Source organism: Thermobia domestica, chromosome 18, assembly GCF_964235325.1.
Source record: "Thermobia domestica chromosome 18, izTheDome1.hap1.1, whole genome shotgun sequence".
Lineage (NCBI taxonomy): Eukaryota > Metazoa > Arthropoda > Insecta > Zygentoma > Lepismatidae > Thermobia > Thermobia domestica.
Genome location: NC_137471.1, coordinates 1,965,899 through 1,983,505, shown reverse-complemented (window position 1 = coordinate 1,983,505; position 17,607 = coordinate 1,965,899). Strand labels below are relative to the sequence as shown.

The 17,607-nt window shown below is 37.5% G+C and overlaps 1 protein-coding gene across 3 annotated transcripts in view; it reads left to right on the top strand.

Annotated features, from left to right (window-relative positions):
* Positions 1–17,607, top strand: part of LOC145675969 (uncharacterized) — a 617,917-nt gene that overhangs the window by 402,252 nt on the left and 198,058 nt on the right. The window lies entirely within an intron of this gene.

The following is a 17,607-nucleotide window of genomic DNA, read 5'->3' as shown; positions in this document are numbered from 1 at the left end:
AGTACCCTAACACACTCATATCATAATATTGCCCCACCTGTACATACAACAAATCACTAGACGACAAAATAATTTTGTGGACATTATGTTTTATACTTTTGACTCCCTATGCCGCCTACAATATCAAACTAATGGAAATAAATCCTGTGAACTACGGATTTTTATGGTCGGTCACAGAAGGGACTTAACCCGCGTTTCCCCCATTCGGAGATTCCCCCCATTCTGAGCGTAAACTTCTTTTGCATTTGAAAAATAAGACTTGTTCACCTCTAAACACTGCAGTAACACGTATACATAAATGAGCATTGACATATTACTCATAGATTTCTGTGAAAATATATGTACTGATAATCTTCGTAAGCAGAAAATGCATTCAGTTGTAAAGATGAAGAAGTAGGAAGCAGCTTAGTACTGAATGCCTCGACATAGGCCGAAGTTAGGTAACGACACAATTGTGTAACACCCAAAGAAAACACGACATAGGTCGTGGTTAGGCCCCAAAAAAAAACCCTACCCTCCCTTCATTGTGGTATTCCACTTTCCTTCACAGCAACCCTTTTTGAATGCATTTCCTTCTATACCAACATCCCTAACCTGCGATATTAAATGCACATTTATTATAGCTCCCTCTTTCAGAGAAAACAAAAAAAAAATATACGTAATTTACAGGTACTCACCAGTGCGGCTTAACACCGCCTAATACCGAAAGCAAAAAAAAAAAAAAAAAAAAAAAAACACCGCGTATTTTTTCTGACAGAAAAACGATACGAACTACATACAATTCACACGCGTTCTGGTAGACACATCACCGTAGCATTCTGCATTGCAACAAGGAAGTTCTGTCTGACCATGTTCCACGCTGGAAATTCCAAGGTCAAGATTTCCTACCCTCTACGATGTCACTAGCTTATCTCCCCAAGTACTGTGCATGATAGCTATTAATTGCACGCATTACTTCCTGGTTCACTGAGATGGCAACCCCCTGACGTCATTGGTAAAGCTATGTGCACCTGACCTAATTTCAGCGCTGACATGTATGAGGAAGTTACAAAATTATCTCTACCTGTAACAAGTTCTCTTCCCCCATATGGAAAATTGTTAATATTAGCTAGCTGTTTTCCACCCTAACAAAGAAGCTCAGAAATAAACTATTATTTTCCCTGTGTATTATGGTGTAAGTTTAGGCCTTTATCTTTCATGCAGAGTCATTCATTATATTTATATATATATATATATAAAAGGACGTCCCAGTACACGTCTCTATTCCGACCATATTTTCCTTACAGGACTCTCCTGTGGATTTTGTGGATACCAGTGGCGCAGGCCGCAAACCTCATTGACGCATCCACCTTTGTGATCACTTGTGCCAGTTTAGGTTCGTTGGCATTAATAGCTTCGTTAATTGCTTGTATTTGTATTTACAAATATGCCCGCCGACGGCCGCGATCACGATTCTATAATTCCAATATCACGTCTCAATACAGGAATAGTCCCCATAGACGGACGAATCCCGTAACTAGTGAAACTGCGGTGCTTATGTCGTCTTTACTAAGTCCATCAGAAGCATCCCCGTCCACACCTGCGTCCCCTGATTCCATGAATGCTCCCTTGACCAGCCCATATTATCATCGTTCTACTTCACGAATATGATTACCTATGTAAATATGTTTGGTGTTGGGTAATTAAAAAAAAATAAAAATAAAAAAAAAACAAAAAAAACGAAAAACCCTAGTCTGTCATGTTTTTCTTTTTCGTTCATTCATTGGTCTCTTGATTTCACCTTGCATTGTTATAACGATTAACCTCTCATAGTCCATAACTGCTAATCACCTTTTAACTATTTCTGTGATGGCGAACGTGCATTTGAGAGAATAGTAGACGCCTATGGCATCTCACTTACTGGAGCAATGGTTGGTGCGAAAGAGAAACCAATATAGAATTAATTTCCAACAATATATATATTATATTATGTATACCCTATGTATTATTAGTATCTCATTTCGTAGTTTTAAGTATTATCTTCACTTAGGTATCAATGTATATATGTTATGTTATTCTAAAATACACATGGAATACTGATGTTCACCTCTTGGTTCATAACAATTGTTATAATATCTGTTTCAATTCCAACAAATCTCACGTTGACTAAAGTGTTTCCAAGCTTCTAATAATGTTAAGGATTATGTGACGTTGTTGTTTCAATACTTTTAATGTTACATTTTAGACTATGTGGTTGAATAATCTAAATCTTCCATACCATTCGTCTATTTCACGATTTACGTAATTTTGTGTTATGTAACTTGGTACCATTTATGACACACAGTCTTTCACTTCCATTCTTTCGTGTTCTCTGTCTGGCATCTTACCCATATGCTGTGACGATCACTCTTCACTTCCCTCTTGCTTTAGTGCTTCCCTGGATCTGTGTTTACTACAAGTGTTTACCAGTGTTTCAATATACAGGGTGTTCCGAAAAGACTAGCCTGAAATTAATTATTGGTGTCCATTTCAGGATCACTCAGTAGTATGTTTTTAAGTGGAGGAGTGTAACGTGAATAGAGACTAGAATGAAATTTTTTTTATTGTTTATCAAAACAATTGATTGAAAATATACCTAGAAAGAATTCACGGAAACAATCCTCTTAATTTCAACAAACATAGTGTAGTGAAAGGGAAAGCAAGAACTATTTCTGACAATAGAAAGGTAGACCTGTGACGAGATAAACAAGGACTTCCTGATTGACGTCACAGAGAATAACAATTTTGTGGTTAAGAAAGTCCAAGAATAGAGAACAGGAAGATAGAAGAGAAAAACAAAGTGTGTATAAAAACACTAGTAAAAATTTACTAGGGGTTCAGTTCGTTCAGTTGGTCAGTAAATCATTATCGGACGAAACTATACGAGTCGCGGTATCCGTACGCTGTACACGCGTAGACTTTGTCCGTCTATCCTTTCAACTGTTGGATGTACTTGGAAACATGTAAGTTGGGATTGTTCTTTATTTGTTTCTCATCATGCATAAGATTAACACCAGAGGTGACATAAATCCTAAACTAATTCCTCAAGCACCTTAGGCCCATGTGCCAGGACTGTAATTTTAATTTAACATTGTTCTCTAATTAATTTGCGTATGAAATTAATCCAAGGTTTTGAATACTCATGTCCAAAACTATTTTGACTTAATGGTTCCAACTAATGTTATTTAGTTAGATAATGGACTGGAGTAAAAGATATAATTTCATTGTAAATGATTGTCAATGTTTAATGAGCTTGTTGGTCCAAGGTATTGTGCCGACATTCGCGTCGTGCTTTATGTAAAAATTGATTTTAGTTGTGAGGGCCAACTAAGCTCATCCTTTCAATTCAGATTCATTATAAATAAATGATGGACTAGATTCCTAGTATCTTTATTTACCAGTAGTAATAATAGAAATCCCCGCTCTCTCTCGCGTGACATGGTAATTCACTTATTATAGTTATCTATTTACTAGTAGTGATCATATTTATATTTATATCCATGTTAATATATTTAATATTTGTGTAATAATAGTGTGGACAGAACTATGAGTGAAAAAAAAAGTGACACACACTACGGTGATGTTCAAGAACTGTTCCTCATAAGTGGGGGACTGTAATGAAACTATCATATGAGTGAAAAAAAAAGAAAGAAGTTAGCTCAACGGTTTTAAAAAAGAATATATCAAAAAAGATTTTTTCACATTATTTTGTAGTGATAAAATATATGTGTACTTAAGTTAGATAACAAAAGAATTTTGGAATAAACAGTCACACTTATTGTGGACTAATGAGGTTCTCCGGCAGTCACGTAGCGTAAGAAGTAATTAAGTGAACAAACAAGGCTCTTACGGAGAACCTCAGGGTCTGGCTGACGAAACTAATACAATATAAAAAGGTAAGGGAGAGGTCCAAAGATCATCTCGAAACAACCAACGGATCTCTCAGCAACCAACCAGGATCTGCAATAACATGGGTGGTTCACCAGCATACTTAATGTAAGTTGTATTTTTCATTTTCATAACTTGCTGTCATTCATATAAGGCTCTAAGCTGGACGAATGGTCTCCTGCGAGAGAACATAATCTAAATTTGTAATTGTAACCTCTAATTCATGTAAAATAAAGTCTTGCTTGTTGAAAAAGGAAATTCTTAATCTGTAAATTGTCATCTGACAGGCACGAGATCACTAACTACCGCATTATTTTAACAATATGGACAGATATAAGTTTGTTTCGCTTTGGTGTTATTATGCAACAACAGGGTTATGCTGGAAGGGGTCATATAAGCTTAAAGCGGAATCCACTTCTCGGCTTATATTCGAGAGAAATTGTCCTCTATTTGCACTCGAAACCGGGACTAATTGGTCACAAATATGACGAGTCTGCCGACTCACTCACGAAGCACTTCTGATAAAAATAAGTTGTACTGATCTTTACATACTTCTTAATATAATCGTCAAGAGTCATTTCAGAAGGACAAAAAGATAAACAGTTGTACAAATTAAATCATAATGTAGAATAACATATATATGTTGAAGAATGATTTCTGTCTTTCAAAAATGTAAAGCGTCCCAAAAATACTTACATAACCCGGTAACGGTTATAAAGTATTGGTGATGAAACCGCGCGAAAAATTCCTTTCAGAGAGCAAAAGAGTAGTGTTGATGTATTTGAGTTTATAGTACTTTCAGTACCAATATTATATGAGGCGTGGATCTACAGTCTCACGTGGAATGCCAACCACATAAGCTCCCGCCCCTCGAAGATGTGAACGGAAGAGACGTTACGTATTTAGCTTTGGAAATCTCACCTACCTCAGTTATCGTGATGGGTTAATCTGGAGTTTGTTTACTCGTGGAAATGTCTTCTAGCGGCAAGTCTGCCTTCTGTCAAAGACAAAGTGATGACAGAGGTCAGATGGAAGTTTGTAATGACTTTGGCCAGGAGTGTGATAACAAGAATGCGATCTTTTATTGCTCCCGTGATCCCAGAGGACGTTCTGACTGGGTATGTGAATATGCGTAGTCTATGGTGATCGTTGCTACTGTTATAATGTCACACACTTACGCTACGCAAAGTATACAAAAAGAATAACAATTACTGTAGCTTATTACCAAATGAACATTGTAGAGCCAATATAGCGTCACAATATTCCATGGGTGGAGGACACGCCTTCGCTTTGTCATTTACCAGGACAAGGCATCCAGTCCTAGGGCAAAGTCACCGGTGACGTATGTATAGCGGATGGAACATGAAATGGAAATTCAAGCAGTCCTTTTTTCTGACATTTCCTATAAAAACCCGTGATGCAACCTTCATGAATTGTAGTAGGTACCCATTCCTGAAACGAGTATTGGACCTGGAACGGCCGCACACACTCGGCGATCTTCGAAAAGTTTGTTAAGAGTCTTCATCCCGGCGAAATTAAAATACCACTAATTTTACAGTAATTATGTGATATCTTCAAATAGATAAAAGATAATTGAAATATGGAACAAGAGCGCCCTAGACAATATCATTTTATATGACATACCGTTATCGCAAGTCACCTAGCGGCTTTCCGTTTTCAGCTGTTTAGAAACGCGAAATTAAATGCCGATTTTCAAAATGGCTCGAAATCCAAAGCAGATAAGTGAGTCGTGATAACGGTATCTTATGTAAAATAATATTGTCTAGGGCGCTCTTGTTCCACATTTCGATTATTTTTTTATCTATTTGAAGATATCACATAATTACTGTAAAATTAGCGGTATTTTAATTTCGCCGGGATGAAGACTCTTTAAGACGAACGGAACAGACTTGATCAAACTATGCTTCAACGAAGTCGTCGTCTTCAGCGGAAACTGAGGCGCAGGACAGGGCTTGCACATCGAGCACAGTGGTGCCGTGATTATTTCTTAACCAGGCACGGGTGTCAAAGTCTTTACCATAGACCTGAAACTATCTTCTATACAAATAAATATTTTTAGATGAACATCCTTCGTATAAATTCACCGGTCAGTTTCACCTGTCGGTGTTAATATCCGTATGGAAAAAGAGTGAAAGAGATTTTAGAAAGGAGGGACGGAGGGGAAATTGAGGGAAATAATGTAATCAACAATATTACCCCCACATCGTAGTAATACCAGTAGAAAGGGAAGAGGCAGATAGGGGATTGAATTATTCTGTGTTGGGGCGTTAGCCTTGTCAGTCCGGTTTCTTTTCCTATCTCGCTGTGTTTTCTTTGATGGTCTCCTTCCCCCTCCCCGTTCCTGATGAAGAAAAGGCAAGTTTTTGAAGAGACGCGTCAGGAAAGAGGCGTGTTCCCATTTTTCACGACCGAAGAGAGCAAAAATCAAGCGGAAATTTCGCTCAAGTGCAGAAGCAAATGACAAATGATGGTTCGAGATTTGCAGAGGCACCACCCATCTCTTCTTCTCTGGAAATGTCCAGACCACATTCACTGTTTTCTTTCTTCGCTTCATGTTTTTACTCGTCGGCTTAGCTTGAAAACGTTGATTTTTGGGGGGGAAAGCTTTCAGACCCTCATATGATTTCCTTCTTCGGTGCGTTAACTCTGTCATTGATGGATTTTGTATTAATTTCCACGTATAACCCAAGTCGTCTTGCCTATTCCAGTTGTTACTATAACGTTACCAGAAATAACTGGAATTAACTTTTTTTTTTCGTAATACTAGCCGCGATAGTATACGTAACGACGCGAGAAATTATACCAAAATGACCGAGCTAAGAACTTAAAACAAAATCTTATAAATTGCGTGCAAAAATCAGCAATTTTCCAATAAACTACGTTGTCAGTTTTCTTCGAGTTTTCTTCGCAGGGGCGTCATTTAGGGGGACAGGAGGGGTTAATTGCCCCCTTCCCCAAGAGTTTGAGGAATACATATACTTTAATAGATTGTGTACTAATATACTAGTACAAAACGTGAAAGTCTTATGTCGGTGGTGTTCTTGCCCTCCCCCCCCCCCAAGCGAAGTCTGAAATGACGCCCCTGTTTCTTCGCTTAGTATGATCAGGTTTCTTGATGTGGTCGTTGCTTTCTCATTTACAATCACTTTGGAATGTAGGGTCCGGTATTTACTAAAATTTAATATACCTCTGTGTTGCCTTCTGGTTTACAATCATTATGGAAAGTGTAAGAACTAACCACTTGGCGTGATAGCTCTTTCTGGGTCTGAGACACACCAACGCCATCCATTAGCGACCGGCTAAACTACGTCCACGTGGTCAGCGCGTTGCGTCGCTCTGTCTCTAACATATGTTTCAGGAGCTTTCTAGTCCTAGTGGTCATTACGTATTTTATTCACGTAAATCCCTAGTTTGCCTCACGACGCCGAAAATTGGGAACCACCGGCCGGGAATTGAACCCAAGACCACGCGGACATGAGTCTAACGGTATAACCACTAGACTACGATGTCCCCTTTTGGAAAGTACAGGGTGATTCAAAAAAAGGGAAATTTTGAAAATTAATTAATTTCATTAAAACATTTTTTTAATATTTAATAGTAAAAATAATACCATTTTAATAGCAAAAATAATACATGCAGTACAATTTTAGTAACCAATGGCCACTGGCTAACTGGCCAGTGGTTTTGGCCAGTCTCTACCGGTTACTATTTGATACCAACATTTTCACCATCCTGTTAGGTATTGATCAACACCAATATAATCTGTGAGAGACTCACGGCTCCGGAGAAATTGTTCCTTCAATCTCTTGAAATCGGAACTTTCTTGGCCAATATCTCGGGAACGGTAAGTCATGGTGGAGAGATGATATTGGTGTTGATGAATACCTAAAAAAGATGGTGATCATTTTGGTACCAAATAGTAACCGGTGGCCACTGGCCAAAATTTCCCGTTTTCTGAATCAATCTGTATGAAATGGCAAAAATTTTCACTGGCACTAGTTGTCTTCAGTATGTATAAGTAAAAACATTCGTGGGGTGTAAACACTGCCAGAGATACTAATTCTTTGTTTGTTTGTTTGTTAATTATTGTTCAGTGTTGATATGTTTTGTGCGCAGCGATAGTGATGAATGTTCAGCAAGGGTGAAAGGATAAAAAAGAAACTAATACCTAAATGTGTTTTCCTCATTACGTTATACAAAAGGGTAAGAAAATACGAAGAAGAAAAAAATATTGGAGAAATGGACGCAGTGATATATTTTTTTTTTTCATTTTCTTTGACGCCTTGCATCCTTGTGTTTTCGTTGTTCTTTTCTGATCAGTACGAAGAAAGTTTTTCTTCCTAAATTCGGAGAAAGCGAAATGAGCAAAAGAAAAATATCTGGTTCGTTGTACAAAAGCAGCAAAGGGGGAAGGGGAAGAGACGTAGAGAAGAAATAAAGGCTAAAGAGTTTGAGTTCTTGGAATCTAATATTTCGATCTTCACAGGAAAGAGTGCTTCTCTTAATCTTCCTCATCCCTTAACTTTGTTACTTTCAAAAAGCGTATTGTTGTTATTGAAAATGTGCGACATATAATGAAAAACAATTTGTTTTGTTTAAGATTTTCGGGTTCTTTGTTTTTCGAAGCAAAACTTATCCTTTGTTTAAAGAAAAAAGAAAAAACAAATGATTGACGCTGAAAGAACTTTTTTTAATGTGAAATAAGAAAAAAACAAATGATTGACGCTGAAAGAACTTTTTTTAATGTGAAATAAGAAAAAAACAAATGATTGACGCTGAAAGAACTTTTTTTAATGTGAAATAAGAAAGAAACAAATGATTGAAGCTGAAAGAACTTTTTTAAATGTGAAATAAGAAAAAAACAAATGATTGACGCTGAAAGAACTTTTTTTTAATGTGAAATAAGAACCGGACTGAAAGAAAGATGAGGATTGAATGAAAGTAAGAGAGAAACCGTGAAGTAAACAGATCCTCCAGAAACAAATGGAAAATGATTTAATTAAGATATTGGTGTTTTGTAGTGCTTTTCTTGATTTTTTTTTAATGTACGTTGAGGCAGTGACAGATCTATCCCAGGGCCTGGGGGTGGGCACTTTTCTGAGTGACAAAATTCATTTAAGCTATTATTTATATATTTTTGAAAGTTTATAGTAAACTGATGATATACTTATCATAGTCTGTGTTCTGGCTGTCTCCCCCAGTTTTTACTAGGGATGGGCAAAACCGGTTTTTTATAAAAACCGAAAACCGGTTTCTATAAAAACTGAAACCCGAAAAACCGACATTTCGGTTTTCTCCAAAACCGGTTCGGTTTTTCACCGAAACCGGTTTCGGTTTTCTCCAAAATCGGTTCGTTTTTCACCGAAACTGGTTTCGGTGAAAACTTTTCGAAAACACATAAGACTATTTCTGTGGAAATGGATTCGGTTTCCGGATAACAACGAAACACCATTCTGGTCAGAAATAGAACAAATTTAAAAAAAAACGGAATCGGTTTTGAAGAAAACCGAAACCGGACCAGGTGAAAAACCGAACCGGTTTTGGAGAAAACCGATAACCGGTTTTGGAGAGAACCGATAACCGGTTTCGGTGAAAAACCGAAAAACCGGTTTTTGTGCACACCACTAGCTTTTACCTTCTAAATCCGTCGCTGTGTTGGAGACAAAAAGGTCACGTAAAATAAATATTGCAGTTGGAAATATTATGATCTTCCAGTTTCATATCCCGCAGTTATCTTCTGTAGACCAAGAGAGATGAATGATGTGAGCAGGTGAACGTATAAAAAGAATCTGTAAGTTGAAGCTACAGAATGTTTCGAAATTCTTGGTACAGCATTTGGGAGATTATTCTATTGACAAAACGAAGCCGAAAACTCTTTGAATAGGAGTAGGCTTTTTTCTTTTTCTTTTACTGAGCTAAAAATCTCTCCCCCAAGGACTTTCAAACTACGTAACGCAAACACCTTAGTGTGGATAAGATTTTTATTTTATTATTTATGTTTATTTTAAGAATTATGCGTGCGTTAGTCAGTTGTATTCGAGAGAAATACGGATTTTGATGTGGATTCAGTTTCTCAGCAACAGGTTTCATCTCTGACCTTATCTCTCTATTGGAGTCAGAAGTTCAACGTTTTCTAATTTCGGTTGTAATATAGAATCCTCATAGTTTGGGAATCTGTAGTAGGTTCACAGTGTGAAATAAAACTTCTTTTGGTTCAGCGTCCCAAAAAATAAAGAAAGAAAGAAAGAAAGAAGGTTTTAATTTCTGTTTCTAGTGTAATGAAAATTTAAGAACAGAGTTAAAAAAATACATGTATATATTTTATAAAAGACATGAAAAATTTACTCTAATGTTAAAGGAAAAAAAACTTTAAAATTGCAAATATCATTTTGTGGCAATTTAAAAATGTAAATATTAAGTGATGGGAATCTAAATGTAACAAAAAATTCTAATCTCGGGCGATCACATATCCTCTAGTGTCATTTAAAATCATTAAGAGAAAAAAGAAAGTAATTATAGTGGACCTCAGGGTCCAGAATAATGCAATATTTCTAATATAAAAGGAACACGAGAGGACAGTGGAGGGAGGTTCACATTAAAACTCAAAACAAAACCTTCCAATAATCGTAACTGAAAGAATGGGTGGACGACGGAAACTGGACTCAAATCCTGTTTAATGTAAGTTGTATTTTTTATTCACAAAACGCTGTTATTTTGGTAACCCAAGTTTTTAGTTTTGGTTTCCTGCGATAAGATTAAGCCTCAAAATTAATGGCTATCTCTTTTTATATGTAATCATTAGATTGATTTCTGTAATTACCTGTAAATAAAACATTGCATTTTGGCAAAGAGGAAAATAGAAACACTTGTCTTTTGTTTTGAATACCATCCAATAACTTTTTAAGTTAATGACAGGTGGTAACACTCATCCTCTCAATAAAATATAACCGCTATATTACCGCATTATCTAAACACTAGGGATGGGCCAAACCGTTTTTTTTATGAAAACCGGAAACCAGTTTCTATAAAAACCAAAACGCGAAAAACTGACATTTCGGTTTTCTTCAAAACCGGTTCGGTTTTTCACCGAAACCGGTTTCGGATTTCTTCAAAACCAGTTCGGTTTTCAGCGAAACTGGTTTCGGTGAAAACTTTTGAAAAAAAAAAACTATTTCTGTGGAAACGGAATCGGCTTCCGGAGAACAACAAAACACTATTCTGGTCAGAAATAGAACAAATTTTGGAAAAAGCCGGAACCGGTTTTAAAGAAAACCAGAACCTGATCCGGTGATAAACGGAACCGGTTTTGGAGAAAGCCGAAACTGGTTTCGGTGAAAAACCGAACCGGTTTATGGAGAAAACCGAAATCTTTTTGAAAATTTTCAAAACCCCGTTTCGGTTATTCTATAAACCGAAAAAACTGTTTTTGTGCCCACCACTAGTTTTTACCTCTTTAGTAAATCTGGGAAAGATGTGATTGAATATACCACTTTCGGTACGACCTTGCCTGATATCTACCGGATTTGTGGAGGTGGGTCTACTATATATTTAAGCCTGAATTTTATTTATTTATTTTTCACTATTGTAATGAGTTTCTTGTTTCTTAGAAAATGAAATCTTTAAGTTTAGCGTCCCACGATTGTGCCTGTTAGGCTAAGGGAGATAATGATTAAAGCAAGCGAATGATGCTGGAAGAATTGCTGGAATGAAAAGTGGGAGGACACGGGATTACCCTGAGAAAAATTCATGGATACGATGTTGTCTACCAAAAACTTACGTGGCCGGGGATTGAACCAAGGACCCCACGCACCAGAGGTAAGCATTCTACCACTGAGCCACCGTGCCTCGTCTTCTTTCTTCGAGTTGGTCGGAAGCAAAAATAGAGGCGGCCATTTATTTTGTAACCAAAAACCGTAACTAATATTTATATTTTCACCGAAACCCATTTATTTATTGCAAGGGTGCATATAATTTAGTTTCTGTGGGCTGTCCCAGAATTATATATAACAATTGCTAATTTTTCAACTTTATTCACTGATTCCTCTTCCCCCAACAACAGACAGAATGAAAAGTCTCTCTTCTGAAATTTGCGTTATCGATGACTGCGAACCCGTAGCTTTTAATGCTTTTTTGTGTTCGTGTCTGTGTTCAGTTGAAGGAGAAATGATATTTCATGGGGATTCCCCGTGTTTTATTTCATTCCGTGAGAGGGACAGACAGACCTCAACGGGAAAGAGGGAGAAAAAAGTAGAGAAGAGAAATATCATAAGAGAGGGGTTCCCCTTGGATGTAACGCCACTCTGGCGGGATAAACATAGCCCCTGCATTGTATGCAACCCGCCGGCACCCCATTCACTTTCACTACCACCATGCTACCATATACTCCGAAAAAACAAAAGACGGTCTTGATGGCGCCAAACATGAAAGACTAACCCTCTGACGAAAGAGTTGACATTAAGTAGGGTGGTTTGAGTGAAAACATCCCTTCTTCTCATCCCACAACCCTCCACACTATTATGAGCGGCCTTTTTTTAGTTGTTATTTTTATTTTATGCGAGTGCCAGGCTTTGCTTTTTCGGAGACAGCCACATTGTGGTGGAGAGGTTTGAATTTCTTTCGGTTTCTTGTGTTATTGCATGTCGCAGCAAAGAGGGTAGACGGTACTGATGTAGTGGTGGAGATGTTGTTATTGCTTGTGTACCACATTGTCAGTGTCCAAATGTGGAATCTCAAAATGATATCTTGACGGACAACTGAAACAACATACAGTTCACTCTTTGTGTTGTTTGAGTAACTTCCGGATATGTTCAAATCGTAATAGAAATTCTTCCTTATGGCAGTATACTTAGCCGCATATTGAAGTCTCCCCCTAACATGATCCCTGCACGCTAGCTTGGTGTCTTTTTCTGCATGGTGTCTTTTTCTGCTTCAACGTCCCAACAGTGAAGCATTTTTTAAAGTATTCGATTCAGCGTCCCAACAGTCAAGCGTTTCTAAAAGAATTGATTCAACGTCCCAACAGTCAAGCATTAAAGTGAAGCAGTAATCGATTCAGCGTCACAACAGTCAAGCATTTTTTTAAGGAATCGATTCAATGTTCCAACAGTGAAGCATTTTTTAAAAGGAATCGATCCAGCGTCCCAACAGTCAAGCGTTTCTAAAAGAATTGATTCAACGTCCCAGCAGTTAAGCATTTTTTTAAAGGAATCGATTCAGTGTCCCAGCAGTCAAGCGCTTCTAAAAGAATTGATTCAACGTCCCAACAGTCAAGCGTTTTTTAAAGAAATCGATTCAGCGTCCCAACAGTCAGACACATACGCAGGAATTTATTACTGGAGGGGGTGTCCACATTCAATATCAGAATAAATTATCTTAATATTTATGAAACTACCTCTAAAATTAGACTAAATTTACATAAAAGTTTGGATTTCAGGGAGACCTTTAGGACCCATCGCCTGCGTACGTCCTTGCCAACAGTAGTTTCCATCTCCTCTTTTATTGCTATATTCAAATTATAAGTGATAAAAGTCAGCCGCCAATGGACGAGAATAAGCTTTTTTTTATTTTTTATTTTTTATTTTTTATTTTTATTTTTATTTTTATTTATTTATTTATTTATTTATTTATTTATTTATTTATTTATTTATTTTACGGATTCAATACTCCACAAGTGTGTTTCCTCTCTGACTTTATTCCTTTTTTTGCAACCGAAATTGTAGACTTCAACTGTATTCTGGTTTCAATATTAATCTCCATAGAGCGAGAAAAGTCAAAGATAGCGACTAATGGCCTTTTGACATGGATTCAGTGTCCGAAGAACAGGAGGATCTATCTTTGATTATAGGCCTATTCCTCTGTTGCAACTACAAGTTCTAAATGTACTATTTCTATTTTCAGTATTGAATTTGTTTAGTTTGGAAGTCGACCATAACTCCGCAAGGCAGACACGTATATATCAATAACATATTTGGACAGTAATGTTTCCGATGAAAGCATTGATGTCTCGTCGAAACTGAAAATACATTAGTAGGTCTAGTATAAGCATTCGTTTGGTTAAGATTTTATTTTCATTTACGGGAAGGGGGGGGGGTGAGAAAGCTTTAGCTTCGTAACAGAAGTAAGTCGAAGTTTCATGATGAATTTTTTGCTTCGGTTTCGCAGTTTATTTAATTTCTAAAAAAGGAAAAGAAAAGTTTGTCAAAGATGGATTTGCAGCTGCAAATTATTTTACCCTCTTGCAATCAGTCTTTTGCTCCCCCTTAGTCGGTCTATTGCTCCCCCTTTGAGTCGGTCTTTTAACCCCCTTAGAGTTGACGTTTTGCTCCTCCTGAGAGTCAGTATTTTGATTTCCCCTTAGAGTCGGTGTTTTGTTTCCTCCTCAGAATCGGTCTTTAGCCCACCGCTTGGTTAATGCTTCATGCTTTTTCTTCAATAACCCAATGTATGTGTACAACAAAGAAACATATGTTTTAATACAGGGGTGCCCACAAGGGGGGCTATGACGCAAACTGCGTCATTGAAATATTTGGGAGGGGTTAAAAATCTATATAAATATGTTTGAGGGGGTGTAAAAATTAATCGAAAAGATTTTTTTTAATGGAAGAACACCTACGGATAGACAATTGAGGGGGGGTGCGTCATGGACATAAGGGGGGGAGCGTCATGGACATAAGGGGGGGACCACTGTTTAATATATTTTGTACCAAAGATAAAAAAAATGATCAATAAAGGCTGTTATCAATGTCGTAAACAATGGAAATAAACTGCCAATTGCCTTTACAGGTAACAATGGAAAGTTCGAATTCCTCCTGTCTCCGCACCTTGATGCACCCTGTTGATGTAATTTTAGTGGGTAAAATTAATAGTTTCATATAATAATGCGCGGGGGGGGGAGAAAAAAGGGCCCGTGAGATTTTTAACTGATTCTTGTAGGACTCGACGAGAAAAATCGATTAGTGAAAGAATTTTCAAAATCGGCGCAGGCAAACATGGAGAAAATCGCATTTTCATGTACCGGTTCAAAATGGGGAAGGAAATCGCATTTTCATGTACCGGTTCAAAATGGGGAAGGAAAAACTAGCGGCCCCCTTTTTCTTCCCCCCAACCAATAATGATTGTGTAATGAAATTGAGTAAAATAAAACAAATATGTAATAGAAATGGGTAAAAATGAAGTATAATTCAAGGAACAACATATTAAGGCATAATTTAGGTAAAAGCATAATAAAGCATAATGTAAGGAAAAGTAAAGTATAATATACAGTTGTATAAAGCATAAAGATGGCTGCCGTAAGACGGAGAATTTGAAACATGGGGCCTCCATTGTCCCCTTACAGTGCGTTAAGGGTCTTCGCGACAGCGAAATTAAACTACCGCTAATTTTAGAGTTTTTCTGTAATATCTTCAAAACAAATAAAAATACTTGGAAAGCAGAAACGTAGTGAACTAGACAATATGATTTTGCATGTCATACCGTTATCACAACTCATCTATCTTCTTACGATTTGCAACTGTAGCTAGTTTTAGTATTTTTTGCGGGTTCTGTAAATAGCGTCATACCAAAAGCAGATAGGTGAATTGTGGTGAAGGTATCACATGCAAAATCGTATTGTCTAGTTCACTACGTTTCTGCTTTTCGAATATTTGTATTTGTTTTGAAGATATTACAGAAAAACTCTACAATTAGCGGTAGTTTAATTTCGCTGTATTGAAGACCCTTAAAATGAGCGATGAGGGTATATAAAAATATTTGAGTGTCCGGATTGTTTTAACTCGGTTTATGGTTGGTTGTATTTGAGTTTAGCGTATATTTCAGCACCGAAGCTACATGGGGCGTGGACCTACTGCTTGGCGTGGTATTTAACCCATGTATCCCGCGCCCAAGACGCATACGTTAACTAGGGAGCTCAAACCTGAACCAGTGTTTCAAGGGTTAATTAACTAAATATTTCCTTAGTAACAAATAATATGTATTAATACAGGGATGCAAGTAAGCAACATAATTTTACTAGCCCAAGAAAAAAGCTACTAGCTCACATCCCACAATAGAAATCATTTAAGACCTTCGGTATCATATTAAATACTCGCCCGCACCAATGAACCACTCGTCGGTCCCGGTCGAGCAGTTATTTGCATTCCTGTATTAATACGTTACGATAAATTAGAACTGGAAGTTAAAAAAAAAAAAAAATGTATTGCTATCTTGGTGTTGAACAGCAACTTCAGCTCATAATGTAGGCATTGATTCTATTATGAGCGAGAGAGCCACTTCAGTTATTGAAGGGTATTTGCAGATGGCACCACCGTCAAACAGTGAGTACGTTTATTTCAGCCCCGTGATTTGGTCATTTATATGTTGCTCAGGTACCCTCAGGAAGTTTCTAGTACCTCTTGCTTCTCGTTTGTTGAGAGGGCGATTGCACTGACATCTAATGGGCAATTAATTACTCCAGAGTTCCTGATGCTTGACAGGACATAAGAAGCACGCATGGTGCGCATAATAGCCAGAACGGCTGCACTGTGATATATGCGTTGAATTTAAAACCAGCCGTTTTTTCGAATAGTTTTTGCTCTCAAAGCGTCATGCTTTCAATTAATGGGCGAAATTTCAGGGCAATTTTCTGTTAATCAAAGAGGCCACAGATATTAAATCAAATAAAATTTATTTTTTATGTTCTTATAAACAAATGATCCGAACTGAACTTAATTTGGCAATTTACAATATTATAGACGTGTTTTATATACGAAATAAAACGGTAGATAAAGTATTTCGTAATTGCTTGTTAAAATGCAGCAATAAACATGTAGAGAACTGTTTTCGGTCAAAAATAATTTCTGTTGTGAACAATTTTGATTAAATGTTGAGATTCAGATGTTTTTCGGGGGGTCAAAATCAGAGAGAGATGCAGAAAAGGGGGTGAGGTTTTTTGCAACAGCCTCCGTAGCGTAGAGTGCAAAAATAGAATTCGTCATTTTTGTTTTAACTTGTAATGGTCTTACTGATTTAGTACTTTTGCTTACGTTCAGTGGATTCTACAGGTACAAGTCAGTACTTGCGAGTCCAGGATTCGATCTTGGACTGGCTGTGCTGAGTGGATTTACGTCCCACGGTTATGCCGGTTAGGCTAAAGGAGACGGTGATTATGTGAAATGAATGAAATGGTTGAAGAAGAAAGTGGAGGAAACGGGAGAACCCCGAGAAAACCCACGCACACGGTGTTTGTCCACCACAAAGTTCACTTGGCGAGAGCAGGGTTTCAACCCGAAACCCCATGCACCAGAGGTGAACGCTCTACCACTGAGCCACCGCGGCCCCTCTTCAAAATTAAGTTACGTATTAACTATCACCCATGTTACCTTGGTTGCTTTCCTGTCAGTTCCCGGTGGGAGACCCGGGTTCGATTCCCAGCGGGATCTCATGTGGTTCGGATTCCACGTTAATCAGTAGGTCCACGTCTCATATAGCCTCGTTGCTGAATGGAACGATAAACCAAAATCAACTCAACTCAACTGTCAGTTCCCAAAAGTTATACCTTTTGTCATTTGAATATTTTCGTTTGCCTAAAAAAGGCCATGGTAGCTCAGTGGTAGAGCGCTTGGTGCGTGAGGTGCCTGCTTTGAACCCCGGCCAAGTAAGTTTATGGTGGACAAAATTTTGTCCGTGGGTTTTCTTGATGTTCTC